Here is a 25,030-nt window from a genome sequence, read left to right on the forward strand (position 1 = left end):
CGAATCCATAAGCTCGAATATTCGCTTAGGATCCAGAACCAATCCGCGGACGCAGAGTGAAGATTTTACCTCTGCTGCTCCACCCCATCCCCACGCCTCGCCAAGACACTCAAGCTTCACCACTTGAACTCTTCGGAAGTTACCGAGAGAGCAAGATCCCGCCCTACCGACGGGTACACAAGGTGAGGAAAGCTCAGCAGAACACGGATCATCGGGGGACCCCCTCCGTTAGTCGATGTCTGGGCGCAGTTGGTAAGTTGGATCTGGCAATCTCGCAGATTTTGCTGATCCCGCTACACCACACTTCTGGTTTTGAAGCATAAAAGTTAAGGTATTAACTTTGAGCCCTGGTCTTGGGCTGTAAGTTCCTTTGGATAAGGAACTTAGTATTAGTGACTCTTTGAGTCGAACGTCTTCCTCTGACGCTAAAGCTACGGCAGCCCCGCTGCAGACGGAGCTACCACCTTCGTTTGTGCTGCTGGTGGATTCCGGCGGATCGGAGCAGCTCACTGGCTCCAACGGAATATGTGTCGTATCAAGATCACTCACGACGGGGGAAGGCGCCCAGACGTCATCAGGAGGCGCATCCTAGCTATTGACGCCTCGATAGCTCAGTTGGGAGAGCGTCAGACTGAAGATCTGAAGGTCCCTGGTTCGATCCCGGGTCGCGGCACTTTTGCAATCTTACTCTCTTTTGCGCTCGCTCTTTCGCTTGTTTCCCCTCCAGGACGTGCTGCTTGTCCACACCATGCCACTTCTCCCCGCCGCCGGTTCGCCTCGTTGCTGTCATCCAATGGTCATATGTCTCGTGGAACTTGATTTGTCGAGCCAGGCTAACCTGTGTGGGACCGGCTGAGCCGGACACAATTCGTGTCGTTGTCGCTGGTCTGATCGCGCCCGGACCGGTTCGTCACGCGTTCACAGCTCATCTAAGCGCAGTGGGCCTACGCAATCAAGAGGAAATGGCGTTTCTGCTGCGGGAGTGCGGAATGACGATGGTGCACTCTGGCGTCTCGCTTGGGCCGAAATGACCCTGGACATGCGCGTGAAATGTCTCGTTGGGTAGACGGAAAGGAAGCCGAAGCTTGAGTTGGACAGTGGTGGCTGTCGGATGCGTTGTCGATTGGAAGTCTAAGTTTTGGAGCAGGTGGGTAGGTTTGATCGTTGACGCCTCGATAGCTCAGTTGGGAGAGCGTCAGACTGAAGATCTGAAGGTCCCTGGTTCGATCCCGGGTCGCGGCACTTTTGCAATCTTACTCTCTTTTGCGCTCGCTCTTTCGCTTGTTTCCCCTCCAGGACGTGCTGCTTGTCTACACCATGCCACTTCTCCCCGCTGCCGGTTCGCCTCGTTGCTGTCATCCAATGGTCATATGTCTCGTGGAGCTTGATTTGTCGAGCCAGGCTAACCTGTGTGGGACCGGCTGAGCCGGACACAATTCGTGTCGTTGTCGCTGGTCTGATCGCGCCCGGACCGGTTCGTCACGCGTTCACAGCTCATCTAAGCGCAGTGGGCCTACGCAATCAAGAGGAAATGGCGTTTCTGTTGCGGGAGTGCGGAATGACGATGGTGCACTCTGGCGTCTCGCTTGGGCCGAAATGACCCTGGACATGCGCGTGAAATGTCTCGTTGGGTAGACAGAAAGGAAGCCGAAGCTTGTGTTGGTCAGTGGTGGCTGTCGGATGCGCTGTCGATTGGAAGTCTAAGTTTTGGAGCAGGTGGGTAGGTTTGATTGTTGACGCCTCGATAGCTCAGTTGGGAGAGCGTCAGACTGAAGATCTGAAGGTCCCTGGTTCGATCCCGGGTCGCGGCACTTTTGCAATCTTACTCTCTTTTGCGCTCGCTCTTTCGCTTGTTTCCCCTCCAGGACGTGCTGCTTGTCCACAGCATGCCACTTCTCCCCGCCGCCGGTTCGCCTCGTTGCTGTCATCCAATGGTCATATGTCTCGTGGAACTTGATTTGTCGAGCCAGGCTAACCTGTGTGGGACCGGCTGAGCCGGACACAATTCGCGTCGTTGTCGCTTGTCTGATCGCGCCCGGACCGGTTCGTCATGCGTTCACCGCTCATCTAAACGCAGTGGGCCGACGCAATCAAGAGAAAATGGCGTTTCTGTTGCGGGAGTGCGGAATGACGATGGTGCACTCTGGCGTCTCGCTTGGGCCGAAATGACCCTGGACATGCGCGTGAAATGTCTCGTTGGGTAGACAGAAAGGAAGCCGAAGCTTGTGTTGGTCAGTGGTGGCTGTCGGATGCGTTGTCGATTGGAAGTCTAAGTTTCGGAGCAGGTGGGTAGGTTTGATTGTTGACGCCTCGATAGCTCAGTTGGGAGAGCGTCAGACTGAAGATCTGAAGGTCCCTGGTTCGATCCCGGGTCGCGGCACTTTTGCAATCTTACTCTCTTTTGCGCTCGCTCTTTCGCTTGGTTCCCCTCCAGGACGGGCTGCTGGTCCAACACCATGGCACTTCTCCCCCGCCGGCCGTGTCGCGCTCGGTGGCTGTCATCCAATGGTCAATATGTTCTCGTGGAAACTTTGATTTTGTCGAGCCCAGGCTAAACCTTGTGGTGGACCCGGCTGAGCCCGGAAAACAATTTCGTGGTCCGTTGTGCGCCTGGGCTTGACCGGCGTCGGAACCGGGGTCCGGTCACCGCGTTCCACAGCCTCATCTAAAGCGCAGTGGGGCCTACGCAATCAAGAGGGAATGAGCGTTTCTGCTGCGGGAGTGCGGGATGACGATTGGTGCACTCTGGCGTCTCGCTTGGGGCCGAAATGACCCTGGACATGCGCGTGAAAATGTCTCGTTGGGTAGACGGAAAGGAAGCCGAAGCTTGAGTTGGACAGTGGTGGCTGTCGGATGCGTTGTCGATTGGAAGTCTAAGTTTTGGAGCAGGTGGGTAGGTTTGATTTGTTGACGCCTCGATAGCTCAGTTGGGAGAGCGTCAGACTGAAGATCTGAAGGTCCCTGGTTCGATCCCGGGTCGCGGCACTTTTGCAATCTTACTCTCTTTTGCGCTCGCTCTTTCGCTTGTTTCCCCTCCAGGACGTGCTGCTTGTCCACACCATGCCACTTCTCCCCGCCGCCGGTTCGCCTCGTTGCTGTCATCCAATGGTCATATGTCTCGTGGAACTTGATTTGTCGAGCCAGGCTAACCTGTGTGGGACCGGCTGAGCCGGACACAATTCGTGTCGTTGTCGCTGGTCTGATCGCGCCCGGACCGGTTCGTCACGCGTTCACAGCTCATCTAAGCGCAGTGGGCCTACGCAATCAAGAGGAAATGGCGTTTCTGCTGCGGGAGTGCGGAATGACGATGGTGCACTCTGGCGTCTCGCTTGGGCCGAAATGACCCTGGACATGCGCGTGAAATGTCTCGTTGGGTAGACGGAAAGGAAGCCGAAGCTAGAGTTGGACAGTGGTGGCTGTCGGATGCGTTGTCGATTGGAAGTCTAAGTTTTGGAGCAGGTGGGTAGGTTTGATCGTTGACGCCTCGATAGCTCAGTTGGGAGAGCGTCAGACTGAAAGATCTGAAGGTCCCTGGTTCGATCCCGGGTCGCGGCACTTTTGCAATCTTACTCTCTTTTGCGCTCGCTCCTTTCGCTTGTTTCCCCTCAAGAACAAGTTGCTTGTCTACACCATGCCAATTTCTCCCCGCGCCCGGTCGCCTCGTTGCCGGTCATCCAATGGAAGTAAAGGATCATTGAATTTGATTTGTCGAGCCAGGCTAACCTGTGTGGGACCGGCTGAGCCGGACACAATTCGTGTCGTTGTCGCTGGTCTGATCGCGCCCGGACCGGTTCGTCACGCGTTCACAGCTCATCTAAGCGCAGTGGGCCTACGTAATCAAGAGGAAATGGCGTTTCTGTTGCGGGAGTGCGGAATGACGATGGTGCACTCTGGCGTCTCGCTTGGGCCGAAATGACCCTGGACATGCGCGTGAAATGTCTCGTTGGGTAGACGGAAAGGAAGCCGAAGCTTGAGTTGGACAGTGGTGGCTGTCGGATGCGTTGTCGATTGGAAGTCTAAGGTTTGGAGCAGGTGGGTAGGTTTGATTGTTGACGCCTCGATAGCTCAGTTGGGAGAGCGTCAGACTGAAGATCTGAAGGTCCCTGGTTCGATCCCGGGTCGCGGCACTTTTGCAATCTTACTCTCTTTTGCGCTCGCTCTTTCGCTTGTTTCCCCTCCAGGACGTGCTGCTTGTCTACACCATGCCACTTCTCCCCGCTGCCGGTTCGCCTCGTTGCTGTCATCCAATGGTCATATGTCTTGTGGAACTTGATTTGTCGAGCCAGGCTAACCTGTGTGGGACCGGCTGAGCCGGAAACAATTCGTGTCGTTGTCGCTGGTCTGATCGCGCCCGGACCGGTTCGTCACGCGTTCACAGCTCATCTAAGCGCAGTGGGCCTACGCAATCAAGAGGAAATGGCGTTTCTGCTGCGGGAGTGCGGAATGACGATGGTGCACTCTGGCGTCTCGCTTGGGCCGAAATGACCCTGGACATGCGCGTGAAATGTCTCGTTGGGTAGACGGAAAGGAAGCCGAAGCTTGAGTTGGACAGTGGTGGCTGTCGGATGCGTTGTCGATTGGAAGTCTAAGTTTTGGAGCAGGTGGGTAGGTTTGATTGTTGACGCCTCGATAGCTCAGTTGGGAGAGCGTCAGACTGAAGATCTGAAGGTCCCTGGTTCGATCCCGGGTCGCGGCACTTTTGCAATCTTACTCTCTTTTGCGCTCGCTCTTTCGCTTGTTTCCCCTCCAGGACGTGCTGCTTGTCTACACCATGCCACTTCTCCCCGCCGCCGGTTCGCCTCGTTGCTGTCATCCAATGGTCATATGTCTCGTGGAACTTGATTTGTCGAGCCAGGCTAACCTGTGTGGGACCGGCTGAGCCGGACACAATTCGTGTCGTTGTCGCTGGTCTGATCGCGCCCGGACCGGTTCGTCACGCGTTCACAGCTCATCTAAGCGCAGTGGGCCTACGCAATCAAGAGGAAATGGCGTTTCTGCTGCGGGAGTGCGGAATGACGATGGTGCACTCTGGCGTCTCGCTTGGGCCGAAATGACCCTGGACATGCGCGTGAAATGTCTCGTTGGGTAGACGGAAAGGAAGCCGAAGCTTGAGTTGGACAGTGGTGGCTGTCGGATGCGTTGTCGATTGGAAGTCTAAGTTTTGGAGCAGGTGGGTAGGTTTGATTGTTGACGCCTCGATAGCTCAGTTGGGAGAGCGTCAGACTGAAGATCTGAAGGTCCCTGGTTCGATCCCGGGTCGCGGCACTTTTGCAATCTTACTCTCTTTTGCGCTCGCTCTTTCGCTTGTTTCCCCTCCAGGACGTGCTGCTTGTCTACACCATGCCACTTCTCCTCGCTGCCGCTTCGCCTCGTTGCTGTCATCCAATGGTCATATGTCTCGTGGAACTTGATTTGTCGAGCCAGGCTAACCTGTGTGGGACCGGCTGAGCCGGACACAATTCGTGTCGTTGTCGCTGGTCTGATCGCGCCCGGACCGGTTCGTCACGCGTTCACAGCTCATCTAAGCGCAGTGGGCCTACGCAATCAAGAGGAAATGGCGTTTCTGCTGCGGGAGTGCGGAATGACGATGGTGCACTCTGGCGTCTCGCTTGGGCCGAAATGACCCTGGACATGCGCGTGAAATGTCTCGTTGGGTAGACGGAAAGGAAGCCGAAGCTTGAGCTGGACAGTGGTGGCTGTCGGATGCGTTGTCGATTGGAAGTCTAAGTTTTGGAGCAGGTGGGTAGGTTTGATTGTTGACGCCTCGATAGCTCAGTTGGGAGAGCGTCAGACTGAAGATCTGAAGGTCCCTGGTTCGATCCCGGGTCGCGGCACTTTTGCAATCTTACTCTCTTTTGCGCTCGCTCTTTCGCTTGTTTCCCCTCCAGGACGTGCTGCTTGTCCACACCATGCCACTTCTCCCCGCCGCCGGTTCGCCTCGTTGCTGTCATCCAATGGTCATATGTCTCGTGGAACTTGATTTGTCGAGCCAGGCTAACCTGTGTGGGACCGGCTGAGCCGGAAACAATTCGTGTCGTTGTCGCTGGTCTGATCGCGCTCGGACCGGTTCGTCACGCGTTCACAGCTCATCTAAGCGCAGTGGGCCTACGCAATCAAGAGGAAATGGCGTTTCTGCTGCGGGAGTGCGGAATGACGATGGTGCACTCTGGCGTCTCGCTTGGGCCGAAATGACCCTGGACATGCGCGTGAAATGTCTCGTTGGGTAGACGGAAAGGAAGCCGAAGCTTGAGCTGGACAGTGGTGGCTGTCGGATGCGTTGTCGATTGGAAGTCTAAGGTTTGGAGCAGGTGGGTAGGTTTGATCGTTGACGCCTCGATAGCTCAGTTGGGAGAGCGTCAGACTGAAGATCTGAAGGTCCCTGGTTCGATCCCGGGTCGCGGCACTTTTGCAATCTTACTCTCTTTTGCGCTCGCTCTTTCGCTTGTTTCCCCTCCAGGACGTGCTGCTTGTCCACACCATGCCACTTCTCCCCGCCGCCGGTTCGCCTCGTTGCTGTCATCCAATGGTCATATGTCTCGTGGAACTTGATTTGTCGAGCCAGGCTAACCTGTGTGGGACCGGCTGAGCCGGACACAATTCGCGTCGTTGTCGCTGGTCTGATCGCGCCCGGACCGGTTCGTCACGCGTTCACAGCTCATTTAAGCGCAGTGGGCCTACGCAATCAAGAGGAAATGGCGTTTCTGCTGCGGGAGTGCGGAATGACGATGGTGCACTCTGGCGTCTCGCTTGGGCCGAAATGACCCTGGACATGCGCGTGAAATGTCTCGTTGGGTAGACGGAAAGGAAGCCGAAGCTTGAGTTGGACAGTGGTGGCTGTCGGATGCGTTGTCGATTGGAAGTCTAAGTTTTGGAGCAGGTGGGTAGGTTTGATTGTTGACGCCTCGATAGCTCAGTTGGGAGAGCGTCAGACTGAAGATCTGAAGGTCCCTGGTTCGATCCCGGGTCGCGGCACTTTTGCAATCTTACTCTCTTTTGCGCTCGCTCTTTCGCTTGTTTCCCCTCCAGGACGTGCTGCTTGTCTACACCATGCCACTTCTCCCCGCCGCCGGTTCGCCTCGTTGCTGTCATCCAATGGTCATATGTCTCGTGGAACTTGATTTGTCGAGCCAGGCTAACCTGTGTGGGACCGGCTGAGCCGGACACAATTCGTGTCGTTGTCGCTGGTCTGATCGCGCCCGGACCGGTTCGTCACGCGTTCACAGCTCATCTAAGCGCAGTGGGCCTACGCAATCAAGAGGAAATGGCGTTTCTGCTGCGGGAGTGCGGAATGACGATGGTGCACTCTGGCGTCTCGCTTGGGCCGAAATGACCCTGGACATGCGCGTGAAATGTCTCGTTGGGTAGACGGAAAGAAAGCCGAAGCTTGAGTTGGACAGTGGTGGCTGTCGGATGCGTTGTCGATTGGAAGTCTAAGTTTTGGAGCAGGTGGGTAGGTTTGATTGTTGACGCCTCGATAGCTCAGTTGGGAGAGCGTCAGACTGAAGATCTGAAGGTCCCTGGTTCGATCCCGGGTCGCGGCACTTTTGCAATCTTACTCTCTTTTGCGCTCGCTCTTTCGCTTGTTTCCCCTCCAGGACGTGCTGCTTGTCCACACCATGCCACTTCTCCCCGCCGCCGGTTCGCCTCGTTGCTGTCATCCAATGGTCATATGTCTCGTGGAACTTGATTTGTCGAGCCAGGCTAACCTGTGTGGGACCGGCTGAGCCGGACACAATTCGCGTCGTTGTCGCTGGTCTGATCGCGCCCGGACCGGTTCGTCACGCGTTCACAGCTCATCTAAGCGCAGTGGGCCTACGCAATCAAGAGGAAATGGCGTTTCTGCTGCGGGAGTGCGGAATGACGATGGTGCACTCTGGCGTCTCGCTTGGGCCGAAATGACCCTGGACATGCGCGTGAAATGTCTCGTTGGGTAGACGGAAAGGAAGCCGAAGCTTGAGTTGGACAGTGGTGGCTGTCGGATGCGTTGTCGATTGGAAGTCTAAGTTTTGGAGCAGGTGGGTAGGTTTGATTGTTGACGCCTCGATAGCTCAGTTGGGAGAGCGTCAGACTGAAGATCTGAAGGTCCCTGGTTCGATCCCGGGTCGCGGCACTTTTGCAATCTTACTCTCTTTTGCGCTCGCTCTTTCGCTTGTTTCCCCTCCAGGACGTGCTGCTTGTCCACACCAAGCCACTTCTCCCCGCCGCCGGTTCGCCTCGTTGCTGTCATCCAATGGTCATATGTCTCGTGGAACTTGATTTGTCGAGCCAGGCTAACCTGTGTGGGACCGGCTGAGCCGGACACAATTCGTGTCGTTGTCGCTGGTCTGATCGCGCCCGGACCGGTTCGTCACGCGTTCACAGCTCATCTAAGCGCAGTGGGCCTACGCAATCAAGAGGAAATGGCGTTTCTGTTGCGGGAGTGCGGAATGACGATGGTGCACTCTGGCGTCTCGCTTGGGCCGAAATGACCCTGGACATGCGCGTGAAATGTCTCGTTGGGTAGACGGAAAGGAAGCCGAAGCTTGAGTTGGACAGTGGTGGCTGTCGGATGCGTTGTCGATTGGAAGTCTAAGTTTTGGAGCAGGTGGGTAGGTTTGATTGTTGACGCCTCGATAGCTCAGTTGGGAGAGCGTCAGACTGAAGATCTGAAGGTCCCTGGTTCGATCCCGGGTCGCGGCACTTTTGCAATCTTACTCTCTTTTGCGCTCGCTCTTTCGCTTGTTTCCCCTCCAGGACGTGCTGCTTGTCCACACCATGCCACTTCTCCCCGCCGCCGGTTCGCCTCGTTGCTGTCATCCAATGGTCATATGTCTCGTGGAACTTGATTTGTCGAGCCAGGCTAACCTGTGTGGGATCGGCTGAGCCGGACACAATTCGTGTCGTTGTCGCTGGTCTGATCGCGCCCGGACCGGTTCGTCACGCGTTCACAGCTCATCTAAGCGCAGTGGGCCTACGCAATCAAGAGGAAATGGCGTTTCTGTTGCGGGAGTGCGGAATGACGATGGTGCACTCTGGCGTCTCGCTTGGGCCGAAATGACCCTGGACATGCGCGTGAAATGTCTCGTTGGGTAGACGGAAAGGAAGCCGAAGCTTGAGTTGGACAGTGGTGGCTGTCGGATGCGTTGTCGATTGGAAGTCTAAGTTTTGGAGCAGGTGGGTAGGTTTGATCGTTGACGCCTCGATAGCTCAGTTGGGAGAGCGTCAGACTGAAGATCTGAAGGTCCCTGGTTCGATCCCGGGTCGCGGCACTTTTGCAATCTTACTCTCTTTTGCGCTCGCTCTTTCGCTTGTTGCCCCTCCAGGACGTGCTGCTTGTCCACAGCATGCCACTTCTCCCCGCCGCCGGTTCGCCTCGTTGCTGTCATCCAATGGTCATATGTCTCGTGGAATTTGATTTGTCGAGCCAGGCTAACCTGTGTGGGACCGGCTGAGCCGGACACAATTCGCGTCGTTGTCGCTTGTCTGATCGCGCCCGGACCGGTTCGTCATGCGTTCACGCTCATCTAAACGCAGTGGGCCGACGCAATCAAGAGGAAATGGCGTTTCTGTTGCGGGAGTGCGGAATGACGATGGTGCACTCTGGCGTCTCGCTTGGGCCGAAATGACCCGGGACATGCGCGTGAAATGTCTCGTTGGGTAGACAGAAAGGAAGCCGAAGCTTGTGTTGGTCAGTGGTGACTGTCGGATGCGCTGTCGATTGGAAGTCTAAGTTTTGGAGCAGGTGGGTAGGTTTGATTGTTGACGCCTCGATAGCTCAGTTGGGAGAGCGTCAGACTGAAGATCTGAAGGTCCCTGGTTCGATCCCGGGTCGCGGCACTTTTGCAATCTTACTCTCTTTTGCGCTCGCTCTTTCGCTTGTTTCCCCTCCAGGACGTGCTGCTTGTCCACACCATGCCACTTCTCCCCGCCGCCGGTTCGCCTCGTTGCTGTCATCCAATGGTCATATGTCTCGTGGAATTTGATTTGTCGAGCCAGGCTAACCTGTGTGGGACCGGCTGAGCCGGACACAATTCGCGTCGTTGTCGCTGGTCTGATCGCGCCCGGACCGGTTCGTCACGCGTTCACCGCTCATCTAAACGCAGTGGGCCGACGCAATCAAGAGAAAATGGCGTTTCTGTTGCGGGAGTGCGGAATGACGATGGTGCACTCTGGCGTCTCGCTTGGGCCGAAATGACCCTGGACATGCGCGTGAAATGTCTCGTTGGGTAGACAGAAAGGAAGCCGAAGCTTGTGTTGGTCAGTGGTGGCTGTCGGATGCGTTGTCTATTGGAAGTCTAAGTTTTGGAGCAGGTGGGTAGGTTTGATTGTTGACGCCTCGATAGCTCAGTTGGGAGAGCGTCAGACTGAAGATCTGAAGGTCCCTGGTTCGATCCCGGGTCGCGGCACTTTTGCAATCTTACTCTCTTTTGCGCTCGCTCTTTCGCTTGTTTCCCCTCCAGGACGTGCTGCTTGTCTACACCATGCCACTTCTCCCCGCCGCCGGTTCGCCTCGTTGCTGTCATCCAATGGTCATATGTCTCGTGGAACTTGATTTGTCGAGCCAGGCTAACCTGTGTGGGACCGGCTGAGCCGGACACAATTCGTGTCGTTGTCGCTGGTCTGATCGCGCCCGGACCGGTTCGTCATGCGTTCACCGCTCATTTAAACGCAGTGGGCCGACGCAATCAAGAGAAAATGGCGTTTCTGTTGCGGGAGTGCGGAATGACGATGGTGCACTCTGGCGTCTCGCTTGGGCCGAAATGACCCTGGACATGCGCGTGAAATGTCTCGTTGGGTAGACAGAAAGGAAGTTGAAGCTTGTGTTGGTCAGTGGTGGCTGTCGGATGCGTTGTCGATTGGAAGTCTAAGTTTTGGAGCAGGTGGGTAGGTTTGATTGTTGACGCCTCGATAGCTCAGTTGGGCGAGCGTCAGACTGAAGATCTGAAGGTCCCTGGTTCGATCCCGGGTCGCGGCACTTTTGCAATCTTACTCTCTTTTGCGCTCGCTCTTTCGCTTGTTTCCCCTCCAGGACGTGCTGCTTGTCCACAGCATGCCACTTCTCCCCGCCGCCGGTTCGCCTCGTTGCTGTCATCCAATGGTCATATGTCTCGTGGAATTTGATTTGTCGAGCCAGGCTAACCTGTGTGGGACCGGCTGAGCCGGACACAATTCGCGTCGTTGTCGCTTGTCTGATCGCGCCCGGACCGGTTCGTCATGCGTTCACAGCTCATCTAAACGCAGTGGGCCGACGCAATCAAGAGGAAATGGCGTTTCTGTTGCGGGAGTGCGGAATGACGATGGTGCACTCTGGCGTCTCGCTTGGGCCGAAATGACCCGGGACATGCGCGTGAAATGTCTCGTTGGGTAGACAGAAAGGAAGCCGAAGCTTGTGTTGGTCAGTGGTGGCTGTCAGATGCGTTGTCGATTGGAAGTCTAAGTTTTGGAGCAGGTGGGTAGGTTTGATTGTTGACGCCTCGATAGCTCAGTTGGGAGAGCGTCAGACTGAAGATCTGAAGGTCCCCGCTCGATCCCGGGTCGCGGCACTTTTGCAATCTTACTCTCTTTTGCGCTCGCTCTTTCGCTTGTTTCCCCTCCAGGACGTGCTGCTTGTCCACAGCATGTCACTTCTCCCCGCCGCCGGTTCGCCTCGTTGCTGTCATCCAATGGTCATATGTCTCGTGGAATTTGATTTGTCGAGCCAGGCTAACCTGTGTGGGACCGGCTGAGCCGGACACAATTCGCGTCGTTGTCGCTTGTCTGATCGCGCCCGGACCGGTTCGTCATGCGTTCACCGCTCATTTAAATGCAGTGGGCCGACGCAATCAAGAGAAAATGGCGTTTCTGTTGCGGGAGTGCGGAATGACGATGGTGCACTCTGGCGTCTCGCTTGTGCCGAAATGACCCTGGACATGCGCGTGAAATGTCTCGTTGGGTAGACAGAAAGGAAGCCGAAGCTTGTGTTGGTCAGTGGTGGCTGTCAGATGCGTTGTCGATTGGAAGTCTAAGTTTTGGAGCAGGTGGGTAGGTTTGATTGTTGACGCCTCGATAGCTCAGTTGGGAGAGCGTCAGACTGAAGATCTGAAGGTCCCCGTTCGATCCCGGGTCGCGGCACTTTTGCAATCTTACTCTCTTTTGCGCTCGCTCTTTCGCTTGTTTCCCTCCAGGACGTGCTGCTTGTCCACACCATGCCACTTCTCGCCGCCGCCGGTTCGTCTCGTTGCTGTCATCCAATGGTCATATGTCTCGTGGAATTTGATTTGTCGATCCAGGCTAACCTGTGTGGGACCGGCTGAGCCGACACAATTCGCGTCGCTGTCGCTGGTCTGATCGCGCCCGGACCGGTTCGTCACGCGTTCACAGCTCATAAGCCCAGTAGGCCTACGCAATCAAGAGGAAATGGCGTTTCTGTTGCGGGAGTGCGGAATGACGATGGTGCACTCTGGTGTCTCGCTTGGGCCGAAATGACCCTGGACATGCGCGTGAAATGTCTCGTTGGGTAGACAGAAAGGAAGCCGAAGCTTGTGTTGGTCAGTGGTGGCTGTCAGATGCGTTGTCGATTGGAAGTCTAAGTTTTGGAGCAGGTGGGTAGGTTTGATTGTTGACGCCTCGATAGCTCAGTTGGGAGAGCGTCAGACTGAAGATCTGAAGGTCCCTGGGTCGATCCCGGGTCGCGGCACTTTTGCAATCTTACTCTCTTTTGCGCTCGCTCTTTCGCTTGTTTCCCCTCCAGGACGTGCTGCTTGTCCACACCATGCCACTTCTCCCCGCCGCCGGTTCGCCTCGTTGCTGTCATCCAATAGTCATATGTCTCGTGGAATTTGATTTGTCGATCCAGGCTAACCTGTGTGGGACCGGCTGAGCCGGACACAATTCGCGTCGTTGTCGCTTGTCTGATCGCGCCCGGACCGGTTCGTCATGCGTTCACCGCTCATCTAAACGCAGTGGGCCGACGCAATCAAGAGGAAATGGCGTTTCTGTTGCGGGAGTGCGGAATGACGATGGTGCACTCTGGCGTCTCGCTTGTGCCGAAATGACCCTGGACATGCGCGTGAAATGTCTCGTTGGGTAGACAGAAAGGAAGCCGAAGCTTGTGTTGGTCAGTGGTGGCTGTCGGATGCGCTGTCGATTGGAAGTCTAAGTTTTGGAGCAGGTGGGTAGGTTTGATTGCTGACGCCTCGATAGCTCAGTTGGGAGAGCGTCAGACTGAAGATCTGAAGGTCCCTGGTTCGATCCCGGGTCGCGGCACTTTTGCAATCTTACTCTCTTTTGCGCTCGCTCTTTCGCTTGTTCCCCCTCCAGGACGTGCTGCTTGTCCACACCATGCCACTTCTCCCCGCCGCCGGTTCGTCTCGTTGCTGTCATCCAATGGTCATATGTCTCGTGGAATTTGATTTGTCGAGCCAGGCTAACCTGTGTGGGACCGGCTGAGCCGGACACAATTCGCGTCGTTGTCGCTGGTCTGATCGCGCCCGGACCGGTTCGTCACGCGTTCACAGCTCATCTAAGCGCAGTGAGCCTACGCAATCAAGAGGAAATGGCGTTTCTGTTGCGGGAGTGCGGAATGACGATGGTGCACTCTGGCGTCTCGCTTGGGCCGAAATGACCCTGGACATGCGCGTGAAATGTCTCGTTGGGTAGACAGAAAGGAAGCCGAAGCTTGTGTTGGACAGTGGTGGCTGTCAGATGCGTTGTCGATTGGAAGTCTAAGTTTTGGAGCAGGTGGGTAGGTTTGATTGTTGACGCCTCGATAGCTCAGTTGGGAGAGCGTCAGACTGAAGATCTGAAGGTCCCTGGTTCGATCCCGGGTCGCGGCACTTTTGCAATCTTACTCTCTTTTGCGCTCGCTCTTTCGCTTGTTTCCCCTCCAGGACGTGCTGCTTGTCCACAGCATGCCACTTCTCCCCGCCGCCGGTTCGCCTCGTTGCTGTCATCCAATGGTCATATGTCTCGTGGAATTTGATTTGTCGAGCCAGGCTAACCTGTGTGGGACCGGCTGAGCCGGACACAATTCGCGTCGTTGTCGCTTGTCTGATCGCGCCCGGACCGGTTCGTCATGCGTTCACCGCTCATCTAAACGCAGTGGGCCGACGCAATCAAGAGGAAATGGCGTTTCTGTTGCGGGGGTGCGGAATGACGATGGTGCACTCTGGCGTCTCGCTTGGGCCGAAATGACCCTGGACATGCGCGTGAAATGTCTCGTTGGGTAGACAGAAAGGAAGCCGAAGCTTGTGTTGGACAGTGGTGGCTGTCGGATGCGTTGTCGATTGGAAGTCTAAGTTTTGAAGCAGGTGGGTAGGTTCGATTGTTGACGCCTCGATAGCTCAGTTGGGAGAGCGTCAGACTGAAGATCTGAAGGTCCCTGGTTCGATCCCGGGTCGCGGCACTTTTGCAATCTTACTCTCTTTTGCGCTCGCTCTTTCGCTTGTTTCCCCTCCAGGACGTGCTGCTTGTCCACACCATGCCACTTCTCCCCGCCGCCGGTTCGCCTCGTTGCTGTCATCCAATGGTCATATGTCTCGTGGAATTTGATTTGTCGAGCCAGGCTAACCTGTGTGGGACCGGCTGAGCCGGACACAATTCGCGTCGTTGTCGCTTGTCTGATCGCGCCCGGACCGGTTCGTCACGCGTTCACAGCTCATCTAAACGCAGTGGGCCGACGCAATCAAGAGGAAATGGCGTTTCTGTTGCGGGAGTGCGGAATGACGATGGTGCACTCTGGCGTCTCGCTTGGGCCGAAATGACCCTGGACATGCGCGTGAAATGTCTCGTTGGGTAGACAGAAAGGAAGCCGAAGCTTGAGTTGGACAGTGGTGGCTGTCGGATGCGTTGTCGATTAGAAGTCTAAGTTCTGGAGCAGGTGGGTAGGTTTGATTGTTGACGCCTCGATAGCTCAGTTGGGAGAGCGTCAGACTGAAGATCTGAAGGTCCCTGGTTCGATCCCGGGTCGCGGCACTTTTGCAATCTTACTCTCTTTTGCGCTCGCTCTTTCGCTTGTTTCCCCTCCAGGACGTGCTGCTTGTCTACACCATGCCACTTCTCCCCGCCGCCGGTTCGCCTCGTTGCTGTCATCCAATGGTCATATGTCTCGTGGAACTTGATTTGTCGAGCCAGGCTAACCTGTGTGGGACCGGCTGAGCCGGACACAATTCGTGTCGTTGTCGCTGGTCTGATCGCGCCCGGACCGGTTCGTCACGCGTTCACAGCTCATCTAAGCGCAGTGTGCCTACGCAATCAAGAGGAAATGGCGTTTCTGTTGCGGGAGTGCGGAATGACGATGGTGCACTCTGGCGTCTCGCTTGGGCCGAAATGACCCTGGACATGCGCGTGAAATGTCTCGTTGGGTAGACGGAAAGGAAGCCGAAGCTTGAGTTGGACAGTGGTGGCTGTCGGATGCGTTGTCGATTGGAAGTCTAAGGTTTGGAGCAGGTGGGTAGGTTTGATTGTTGACGCCTCGATAGCTCAGTTGGGAGAGCGTCAGACTGAAGATCTGAAGGTCCCTGGTTCGATCCCGGGTCGCGGCACTTTTGCAATCTTACTCTCTTTTGCGCTCGCTCTTTCGCTTGTTTCCCCTCCAGGACGTGCTGCTTGTCTACACCATGCCACGGTCTCCCCCGCTGCCGGTTCGCCTCGTTGCTGTCATCCAATGGTCATATGTCTCGTGGAATTTGATTTGTCGAGCCAGGCTAACCTGTGTGGGACGGCTGAGCCGGACACAATTCGCGTCGTTGTCGCTTGTCTGATCGCGCCCGGACCGGTTCGTTATGCGTTCACCGCTCATCTAAACGCAGTGGGCCGACGCAATCAAGAGGAAATGGCGTTTCTGTTGCGGGAGTGCGGAATGACGATGGTGCACTCTGGCGTCTCGCTTGGGCCGAAATGACCCTGGACATGCGCGTGAAATGTCTTGTTGGGTAGACAGAAAGGAAGCCGAAGCTTGTGTTGGTCAGTGGTGGCTGTCGGATGCGTTGTCGATTGGAAGTCTAAGGTTTGGAGCAGGTGGGTAGGTTTGATTGTTGACGCCTCGATAGCTCAGTTGGGAGAGCGTCAGACTGAAGATCTGAAGGTCCCTGGTTCGATCCCGGGTCGCGGCACTTTTGCAATCTTACTCTCTTTTGCGCTCGCTCTTTCGCTTGTTTCCCCTCCAGGACGTGCTGCTTGTCCACAGCATGCCACTTCTCCCCGCCGCCGGTTCGCCTCGTTGCTGTCATCCAATGGTCATATGTCTCGTGGAATTTGATTTGTCGAGCCAGGCTAACCTGTGTGGGACCGGCTGAGCCGGACACAATTCGCGTCGTTGTCGCTTGTCTGATCGCGCCCGGACCGGTTCGTTATGCGTTCACCGCTCATCTAAACGCAGTGGGCCGACGCAATCAAGAGGAAATGGCGTTTCTGTTGCGGGAGTGCGGAATGACGATGGTGCACTCTGGCGTCTCGCTTGGGCCGAAATGACCCTGGACATGCGCGTGAAATGTCTCGTTGGGTAGACAGAAAGGAAGCCGAAGCTTGTGTTGGTCAGTGGTGGCTGTCGGATGCGTTGTCGATTGGAAGTCTAAGTTTTGGAGCAGGTGGGTAGGTTTGATTGTTGACGCCTCGATAGCTCAGTTGGGAGAGCGTCAGACTGAAGATCTGAAGGTCCCTGGTTCGATCCCGGGTCGCGGCACTTTTGCAATCTTACTCTCTTTTGCGCTCGCTCTTTCGCTTGTTTCCCCTCCAGGACGTGCTGCTTGTCCACACCATGCCACTTCTCCCCGCCGCCGGTTCGCCTCGTTGCTGTCATCCAATGGTCATATGTCTCGTGGAACTTGATTTGTCGAGCCAGGCTAACCTGTGTGGGACCGGCTGAGCCGGACACAATTCGCGTCGTTGTCGCTTGTCTGATCGCGCCCGGACCGGTTCGTCATGCGTTCACCGCTCATCTAAACGCAGTGGGCCGACGCAATCAAGAGAAAATGGCGTTTCTGTTGCGGGAGTGCGGAATGACGATGGTGCACTCTGGCGTCTCGCTTGGGCCGAAATGACCCTGGACATGCGCGTGAAATGTCTCGTTGGGTAGACAGAAAGGAAGCCGAAGCTTGTGTTGGTCAGTGGTGGCTGTCGGATGCGTTGTCGATTGGAAGTCTAAGTTTTGGAGCAGGTGGGTAGGTTTGATTGTTGACGCCTCGATAGCTCAGTTGGGAGAGCGTCAGACTGAAGATCGGAAGGTCCCTGGTTCGATCCCGGGTCGCGGCACTTTTGCAATCTTACTCTCTTTTGCGCTCGCTCTTTCGCTTGTTTCCCCTCCAGGACGTGCTGCTTGTCCACAGCATGTCACTTCTTCCCGCCGCCGGTTCGCCTCGTTGCTGTCATCCAATGGTCATATGTCTCGTGGAATTTGATTTGTCGAGCCAGGCTAACCTGTGTGGGACCGGCTGAGCCGGACACAATTCGCGTCGTTGTCGCTTGTCTGATCGCGCCCGGACCGGTTCGTTATGCGTTCACCGCTCATCTAAACGCAGTGGGCCGACGCAATCAAGAGGAAATGGCGTTTCTGTTGCGGGAGTGCGGAATGACGATGGTGCACTCTGGCGTCTCGCTTGGGCCGAAATGACCCTGGACATGCGCGTGAAATGTCTCGTTGGGTAGACAGAAAGGAAGCCGAAGCTTGTGTTGGTCAGTGGTGGCTGTCGGATGCGTTGTCGATTGGAAGTCTAAGTTTTGGAGCAGGTGGGTAGGTTTGATTGTTGACGCCTCGATAGCTCAGTTGGGAGAGCGTCAGACTGAAGATCTGAAGGTCCCTGGTTCGATCCCGGGTCGCGGCACTTTTGCAATCTTACTCTCTTTTGCGCTCGCTCTTTCGCTTGTTTCCCCTCCAGGACGTGCTGCTTGTCCACACCATGCCACTTCTCCCCGCCGCCGGTTCGCCTCGTTGCTGTCATCCAATGGTCATATGTCTCGTGGAATTTGATTTGTCGAGCCAGGCTAACCTGTGTGGGACCGGCTGAGCCGGACACAATTCGCGTCGTTGTCGCTTGTCTGATCGCGCCCGGACCGGTTCGTTATGCGTTCACCGCTCATCTAAACGCAGTGGGCCGACGCAATCAAGAGAAAATGGCGTTTCTGTTGCGGGAGTGCGAAATGACGATGGTGCACTCTGGCGGTCTCGCTTGGGCCGAAATGACCCTGGACATGCGCGTGAAATGTCTCGTTTGGGTAGACAGAAAGGAAGCCGAAAGCTTGTGTTGGTCAGTGGTGGCTGTCGGATGCGCTGTCGATTGGAAGTCTAAGTTTTGGAGCAGGTGGGTAGGTTTGATTGTTGACGCCTCGATAGCTCAGTTGGGAGAGCGTCAGACTGAAGATCTGAAGGTCCCTGGTTCGATCCCGGGTCGCGGCACTTTTGCAATCTTACTCTCTTTTGCGCTCGCTCTTTCGCTTGTTTCCCCTCCAGGACGTGCTGCTTGTCCACAGCATGCCACTTCTCCCCGCCGCCGGTTCGCCTCGTTGCTGTCATCCAATGGTCATATGTCTCGTGGAACTTGATTTGTCGATCCAGGCTAACCTGTGTGGGACCGGCTGAGCCGGACACAATTCGCGTCGTTGTCGCTTGTCTGATCGCGCCCGGACCGGTTCGTCACGCGTTCACAGCTCATCTAAGCGCAGTGGGCCTACGCAATTAAGAGGAAATGGCGTTTCTGCTGCGGGAGTGCGGAATGACGATGGTGCACTCTGGCGTCTCGCTTGGGCCGAAATGACCCTGGACATGCGCGTGAAATGTCTCGTTGGGTAGACAGAAAGGAAGCCGAAGCTTGTGTTCGTCAGTGGTGGCTGTCGGATGCGCTGTCGATTGGAAGTCTAAGTTTTGGAGCAGGTGGGTAGGTTTGATTGTTGACGCCTCGATAGCTCAGTTGGGAGAGCGTCAGACTGAAGATCTGAAGGTCCCTGGTTCGATCCCGGGTCGCGGCACTTTTGCAATCTTACTCTCTTTTGCGCTCGCTCTTTCGCTTGTTTCCCCTCCAGGACGTGCTGCTTGTCCACAGCATGCCACTTCTCCCCGCCGCCGGTTCGCCTCGTTGCTGTCATCCAATGGTCATATGTCTCGTGGAACTTGATTTGTCGAGCCAGGCTAACCTGTGTGGGACCGGCTGAGCCGGACACAATTCGCGTCGTTGTCGCTTGTCTGATCGCGCCCGGACCGGTTCGTCATGCGTTCACCGCTCATCTAAACGCAGTGGGCCGACGCAATCAAGAGGAAATGGCGTTTCTGTTGCGGGGGTGCGGAATGACGATGGTGCACTCTGGCGTCTCGCTTGGGCCGAAATGACCCTGGACATGCGCGTGAAATGTCTCGTTGGGTAGACAGAAAGGAAGTTGAAGCTTGTGTTGGTCAGTGGTGGCTGTCAGATGCGTTGTCGATTGGAAGTCTAAGTTTTGGAGCAGGTGGGTAGGTTTGATTGTTGACGCCTCGATAGCTCAGTTAGGAGAGCGTCAGACTGAGATCTGAAGGTCCCTGGTTCGATCCCGGGTCGCGGCACTTTGCAATCTTACTCTCTTTGCGCTCGCTCTTTCGCTTGTTTCCCGTCAGGACGTGCTGCTTGTCCACAGCATGCCACTTCTCCCCGCCGCCGGTTCGCCTCGTTGCTGTCATCCCAATGGTCATATGTCTCGTGGAACTTGATTTGTCGAGCCAGGCTAACCTGTGTGGGACCGGCTGAGCCGGACACAATTCGCGTCGTTGTCGCTTGTCTGATCGCGCCCGGACCGGTTCGTCATGCGTTCACCGCTCATCTAAACGCAGTGGGCCGACGCAATCAAGAGAAAATGGCGTTTCTGTTGCGGGAGTGCGGAATGACGATGGTGCACTCTGGCGTCTCGCTTGGGCCGAAATGACCCTGGACATGCGCGTGAAATGTCTCGTTGGGTAGACAGAAAGGAAGCCGAAGCTTGTGTTGGTCAGTGGTGGCTGTCGGATGCGTTGTCGATTGGAAGTCTAAGGTTTGGAGCAGGTGGGTAGGTTTGATTGTTGACGCCTCGATAGCTCAGTTGGGAGAGCGTCAGACTGAAGATCTGAAGGTCCCTGGTTCGATCCCGGGTCGCGGCACTTTTGCAATCTTACTCTCTTTTGCGCTCGCTCTTTCGCTTGTTTCCCCTCCAGGACGTGCTGCTTGTCCACAGCATGCCACTTCTCCCCGCCGCCGGTTCGCCTCGTTGCTGTCATCCAATGGTCATATGTCTCGTGGAATTTGATTTGTCGAACCAGGCTAACCTGTGTGGGACCGGCTGAGCCGGACACAATTCGCGTCGTTGTCGCTTGTCTGATCGCGCCCGGACCGGTTCGTCATGCGTTCACCGCTCATCTAAACGCAGTGGGCCGACGCAATCAAGAGGAAATGGCGTTTCTGTTGCGGGAGTGCGGAATGACGATGGTGCACTCTGGCGTCTCGCTTGGGCCGAAATGACCCTGGACATGCGCGTGAAATGTCTCGTTGGGTAGACAGAAAAGGAAGCCGAAGCTTGAGTTGGACAGTGGTGGCTGTCGGATGCGTTGTCGATTGGAAGTCTAAGGTTTGGAGCAGGTGGGTAGGTTTGATTGTTGACGCCTCGATAGCTCAGTTGGGAGAGCGTCAGACTGAAGATCTGAAGGTCCCTGGTTCGATCCCGGGTCGCGGCACTTTTGCAATCTTACTCTCTTTTGCGCTCGCTCTTTCGCTTATTTCCCCTCCAGGACGTGCTGCTTGTCCACAGCATGCCACTTCTCCCCGCCGCCGGTTCGCCTCGTTGCTGTCATCCAATGGTCATATGTCTCGTGGAACTTGATTTGTCGAGCCAGGCTAACCTGTGTGGGACCGGCTGAGCCGGACACAATTCGTGTCGTTGTCGCTTGTCTGATCGCGCCCGGACCGGTTCGTTATGCGTTCACCGCTCATCTAAACGCAGTGGGCCGACGCAATCAAGAGGAAATAGCGTTTCTGTTGCGGGAGTGCGGAATGACGATGGTGCACTCTGGCGTCTCGCTTGGGCCGAAATGACCCTGGACATGCGCGTGAAATGTCTCGTTGGGTAGACAGAAAGGAAGCCGAAGCTTGTGTTGGACAGTGGTGGCTGTCGGATGCGTTGTCGATTGGAAGTCTAAGTTTTGGAGCAGGTGGGTAGGTTTGATTGTTGACGCCTCGATAGCTCAGTTGGGAGAGCGTCAGACTGAAGATCTGAAGGTCCCTGGTTCGATCCCGGGTCGCGGCACTTTTGCAATCTTACTCTCTTTTGCGCTCGCTCTTTCGCTTGTTTCCCCTCCAGGACGTGCTGCTTGTCCACACCATGCCACTTCTCCCCGCCGCCGGTTCGCCTCGTTGCTGTCATCCAATGGTCATATGTCTCGTGGAATTTGATTTGTCGAGCCAGGCTAACCTGTGTGGGACCGGCTGAGCCGGACACAATTCGCGTCGTTGTCGCTTGTCTGATCGCGCCCGGACCGGTTCGTCATGCGTTCACCGCTCATCTAAACGCAGTGGGCCGACGCAATCAAGAGGAAATGGCGTTTCTGTTGCGGGGGTGCGGAATGACGATGGTGCACTCTGGCGTCTCGCTTGGGCCGAAATGACCCTGGACATGCGCGTGAAATGTCTCGTTGGGTAGACAGAAAGGAAGCCGAAGCTTGTGTTGGTCAGTGGTGGCTGTCGGATGCGCTGTCGATTGGAAGTCTAAGTTTTGGAGCAGGTGGGTAGGTTTGATTGTTGACGCCTCGATAGCTCAGTTGGGAGAGCGTCAGACTGAAGATCTGAAGGTCCCTGGTTCGATCCCGGGTCGCGGCACTTTTGCAATCTTACTCTCTTTTGCGCTCGCTCTTTCGCTTGTTTCCCCTCCAGGACGTGCTGCTTGTCCACAGCATGCCACTTCTCCCCGCCGCCGGTTCGCCTCGTTGCTGTCATCCAATGGTCATATGTCTCGTGGAATTTGATTTGTCGAGCCAGGCTAACCTGTGTGGGACCGGCTGAGCCGGACACAATTCGCGTCGTTGTCGCTTGTCTGATCGCGCCCGGACCGGTTCGTCATGCGTTCACCGCTCATCTAAACGCAGTGGGCCGACGCAATCAAGAGGAAATGGCGTTTCTGTTGCGGGGGTGCGGAATGACGATGGTGCACTCTGGCGTCTCGCTTGGGCCGAAATGACCCTGGACATGCGCGTGAAATGTCTCGTTGGGTAGACAGAAAGGAAGCCGAAGCTTGAGTTGGACAGTGGTGGCTGTCGGATGCGTTGTCGATTGGAAGTCTAAGTTTTGGAGCAGGTGGGTAGGTTTGATTGTTGACGCCTCGATAGCTCAGTTGGGAGAGCGTCAGACTGAAGATCTGAAGGTCCCTGGTTCGATCCCGGGTCGCGGCACTTTTGCAATCTTACTCTCTTTTGCGCTCGCTCTTTCGCTTGTTTCCCTCCAGGACGTGCTGCTTGTCCACACCATGCCACTTCTCCCCGCCGCCGGTTCGTCTCGTTGCTGTCATCCAATGGTCATATGTCTCGTGGAACTTGATTTGTCGAGCCAGGCTAACCTGTGTGGGACCGGCTGAGCCGGACACAATTCGCGTCGTTGTCGCTGGTCTGATCGCGCCCGGACCGGTTCGTCACGCGTTCACAGCTCATCTAAGCGCAGTGGGCCTACGCAATCAAGAGGAAATGGCGTTTCTGCTGCGGGAGTGCGGAATGACGATGGTGCACTCTGGCGTCTCGCTTGGGCCGAAATGACCCTGGACCTGCGCGTGAAATGTCTCGTTGGGTAGACGGAAAGGAAGCCGAAGCTAGAGTTGGACAGTGGTGGCTGTCGGATGCGTTGTCGATTAAAAGTCTAAGTTTTGGAGCAGGTGGGTAGGTTTGATTGTTGACGCCTCGATAGCTCAGTTGGGAGAGCGTCAGACTGAAGATCTGAAGGTCCCTGGTTCGATCCCGGGTCGCGGCACTTTTGCAATCTTACTCTCTTTTGCGCTCGCTCTTTCGCTTGTTTCCCCTCCAGGACGTGCTGCTTGTCCACACCATGCCACTTCTCCCCGCCGCCGGTTCGCCTCGTTGCTGTCATCCAATGGTCATATGTCTCGTGGAACTTGATTTGTCGAGCCAGGCTAACCTGTGTGGGACCGGCTGAGCCGGACACAATTCGCGTCGTTGTCGCTGGTCTGATCGCGCCCGGACCGGTTCGTCACGCGTTCACAGCTCATCTAAGCGCAGTGGGCCTACGCAATCAAGAGGAAATGGCGTTTCTGCTGCGAGAGTGCGGAATGACGATGGTGCACTCTGGCGTCTCGCTTGGGCCGAAATGACCCTGGACATGCGCGTGAAATGTCTCGTTGGGTAGACAGAAAGGAAGCCGAAGCTTGTGTTGGTCAGTGGTGGCTGTCGGATGCGTTGTCGATTGGAAGTCTAAGGTTTGGAGCAGGTGGGTAGGTTTGATTGTTGACGCCTCGATAGCTCAGTTGGGAGAGCGTCAGACTGAAGATCTGAAGGTCCCTGGTTCGATCCCGGGTCGCGGCACTTTTGCAATCTTACTCTCTTTTGCGCTCGCTCTTTCGCTTGTTTCCCCTCCAGGACGTGCTGCTTGTCCACACCATGCCACTTCTCCCCGCCGCCGGTTCGCCTCGTTGCTGTCATCCAATGGTCATATGTCTCGTGGAACTTGATTTGTCGATCCAGGCTAACCTGTGTGGGACCGGCTGAGCCGGACACAATTCGCGTCGTTGTCGCTTGTCTGATCGCGCCCGGACCGGTTCGTCATGCGTTCACCGCTCATCTAAACGCAGTGGGCCGACGCAATCAAGAGAAAATGGCGTTTCTGTTGCGGGAGTGCGGAATGACGATGGTGCACTCTGGCGTCTCGCTTGTGCCGAAATGACCCTGGACATGCGCGTGAAATGTCTCGTTGGGTAGACAGAAAGGAAGCCGAAGCTTGTGTTGACAGTGGTGGCTGTCAGATGCGTTGTCGATGCAAGTCTAAGATTTGGAGCAGTGGGTAGGTTTGATTGTGACGCCTCGATAGCTCAGTTGGGAGAGCGTCAGACTGAAGATCTGAAGGTCCCTGGTTCGATCCCGGGTCGCGGCACTTTTGCAATCTTACTCTCTTTTGCGCTCGCTCTTTCGCTTGTTTCCCCTCCAGGACGTGCTGCTTGTCCACACCATGCCACTTCTCCCCGCCGCCGGTTCGCCTCGTTGCTGTCATCCAATGGTCATATGTCTCGTGGAATTTGATTTGTCGAGCCAGGCTAACCTGTGTGGGACCGGCTGAGCCGGACACAATTCGCGTCGTTGTCGCTTGTCTGATCGCGCCCGGACCGGTTCGTTATGCGTTCACCGCTCATCTAAACGCAGTGGGCCGACGCAATCAAGAGGAAATGGCGTTTCTGTTGCGGGAGTGCGGAATGACGATGGTGCACTCTGGCGTCTCGCTTGGGCCGAAATGACCCTGGACATGCGCGTGAAATGTCTCGTTGGGTAGACAGAAAGGAAGCCGAAGCTTGAGTTGGACAGTGGTGGCTGTCGGATGCGTTGTCGATTGGAAGTCTAAGGTTTGGAGCAGGTGGGTAGGTTTGATTGTTGACGCCTCGATAGCTCAGTTGGGAGAGCGTCAGACTGAAGATCTGAAGGTCCCTGGTTCGATCCCGGGTCGCGGCACTTTTGCAATCTTACTCTCTTTTGCGCTCGCTCTTTCGCTTGTTTCCCCTCCAGGACGTGCTGCTTGTCCACACCATGCCACTTCTCCCCGCCGCCGGTTCGCCTCGTTGCTGTCATCCAATGGTCATATGTCTCGTGGAATTTGATTTGTCGAGCCAGGCTAACCTGTGTGGGACCGGCTGAGCCGGACACAATTCGCGTCGTTGTCGCTTGTCTGATCGCGCCCGGACCGGTTCGTTATGCGTTCACAGCTCATCTAAACGCAGTGGGCCGACGCAATCAAGAGGAAATGGCGTTTCTGTTGCGGGAGTGCGGAATGACGATGGTGCACTCTGGCGTCTCGCTTGGGCCGAAATGACCCTGGACATGCGCGTGAAATGTCTCGTTGGGTAGACAGAAAGGAAGCCGAAGCTTGTGTTGGACAGTGGT

Source organism: Phytophthora infestans, genomic scaffold (assembly GCF_000142945.1).
Source record: "Phytophthora infestans T30-4 supercont1.9 genomic scaffold, whole genome shotgun sequence".
NCBI lineage: Eukaryota > Oomycota > Peronosporomycetes > Peronosporales > Peronosporaceae > Phytophthora > Phytophthora infestans.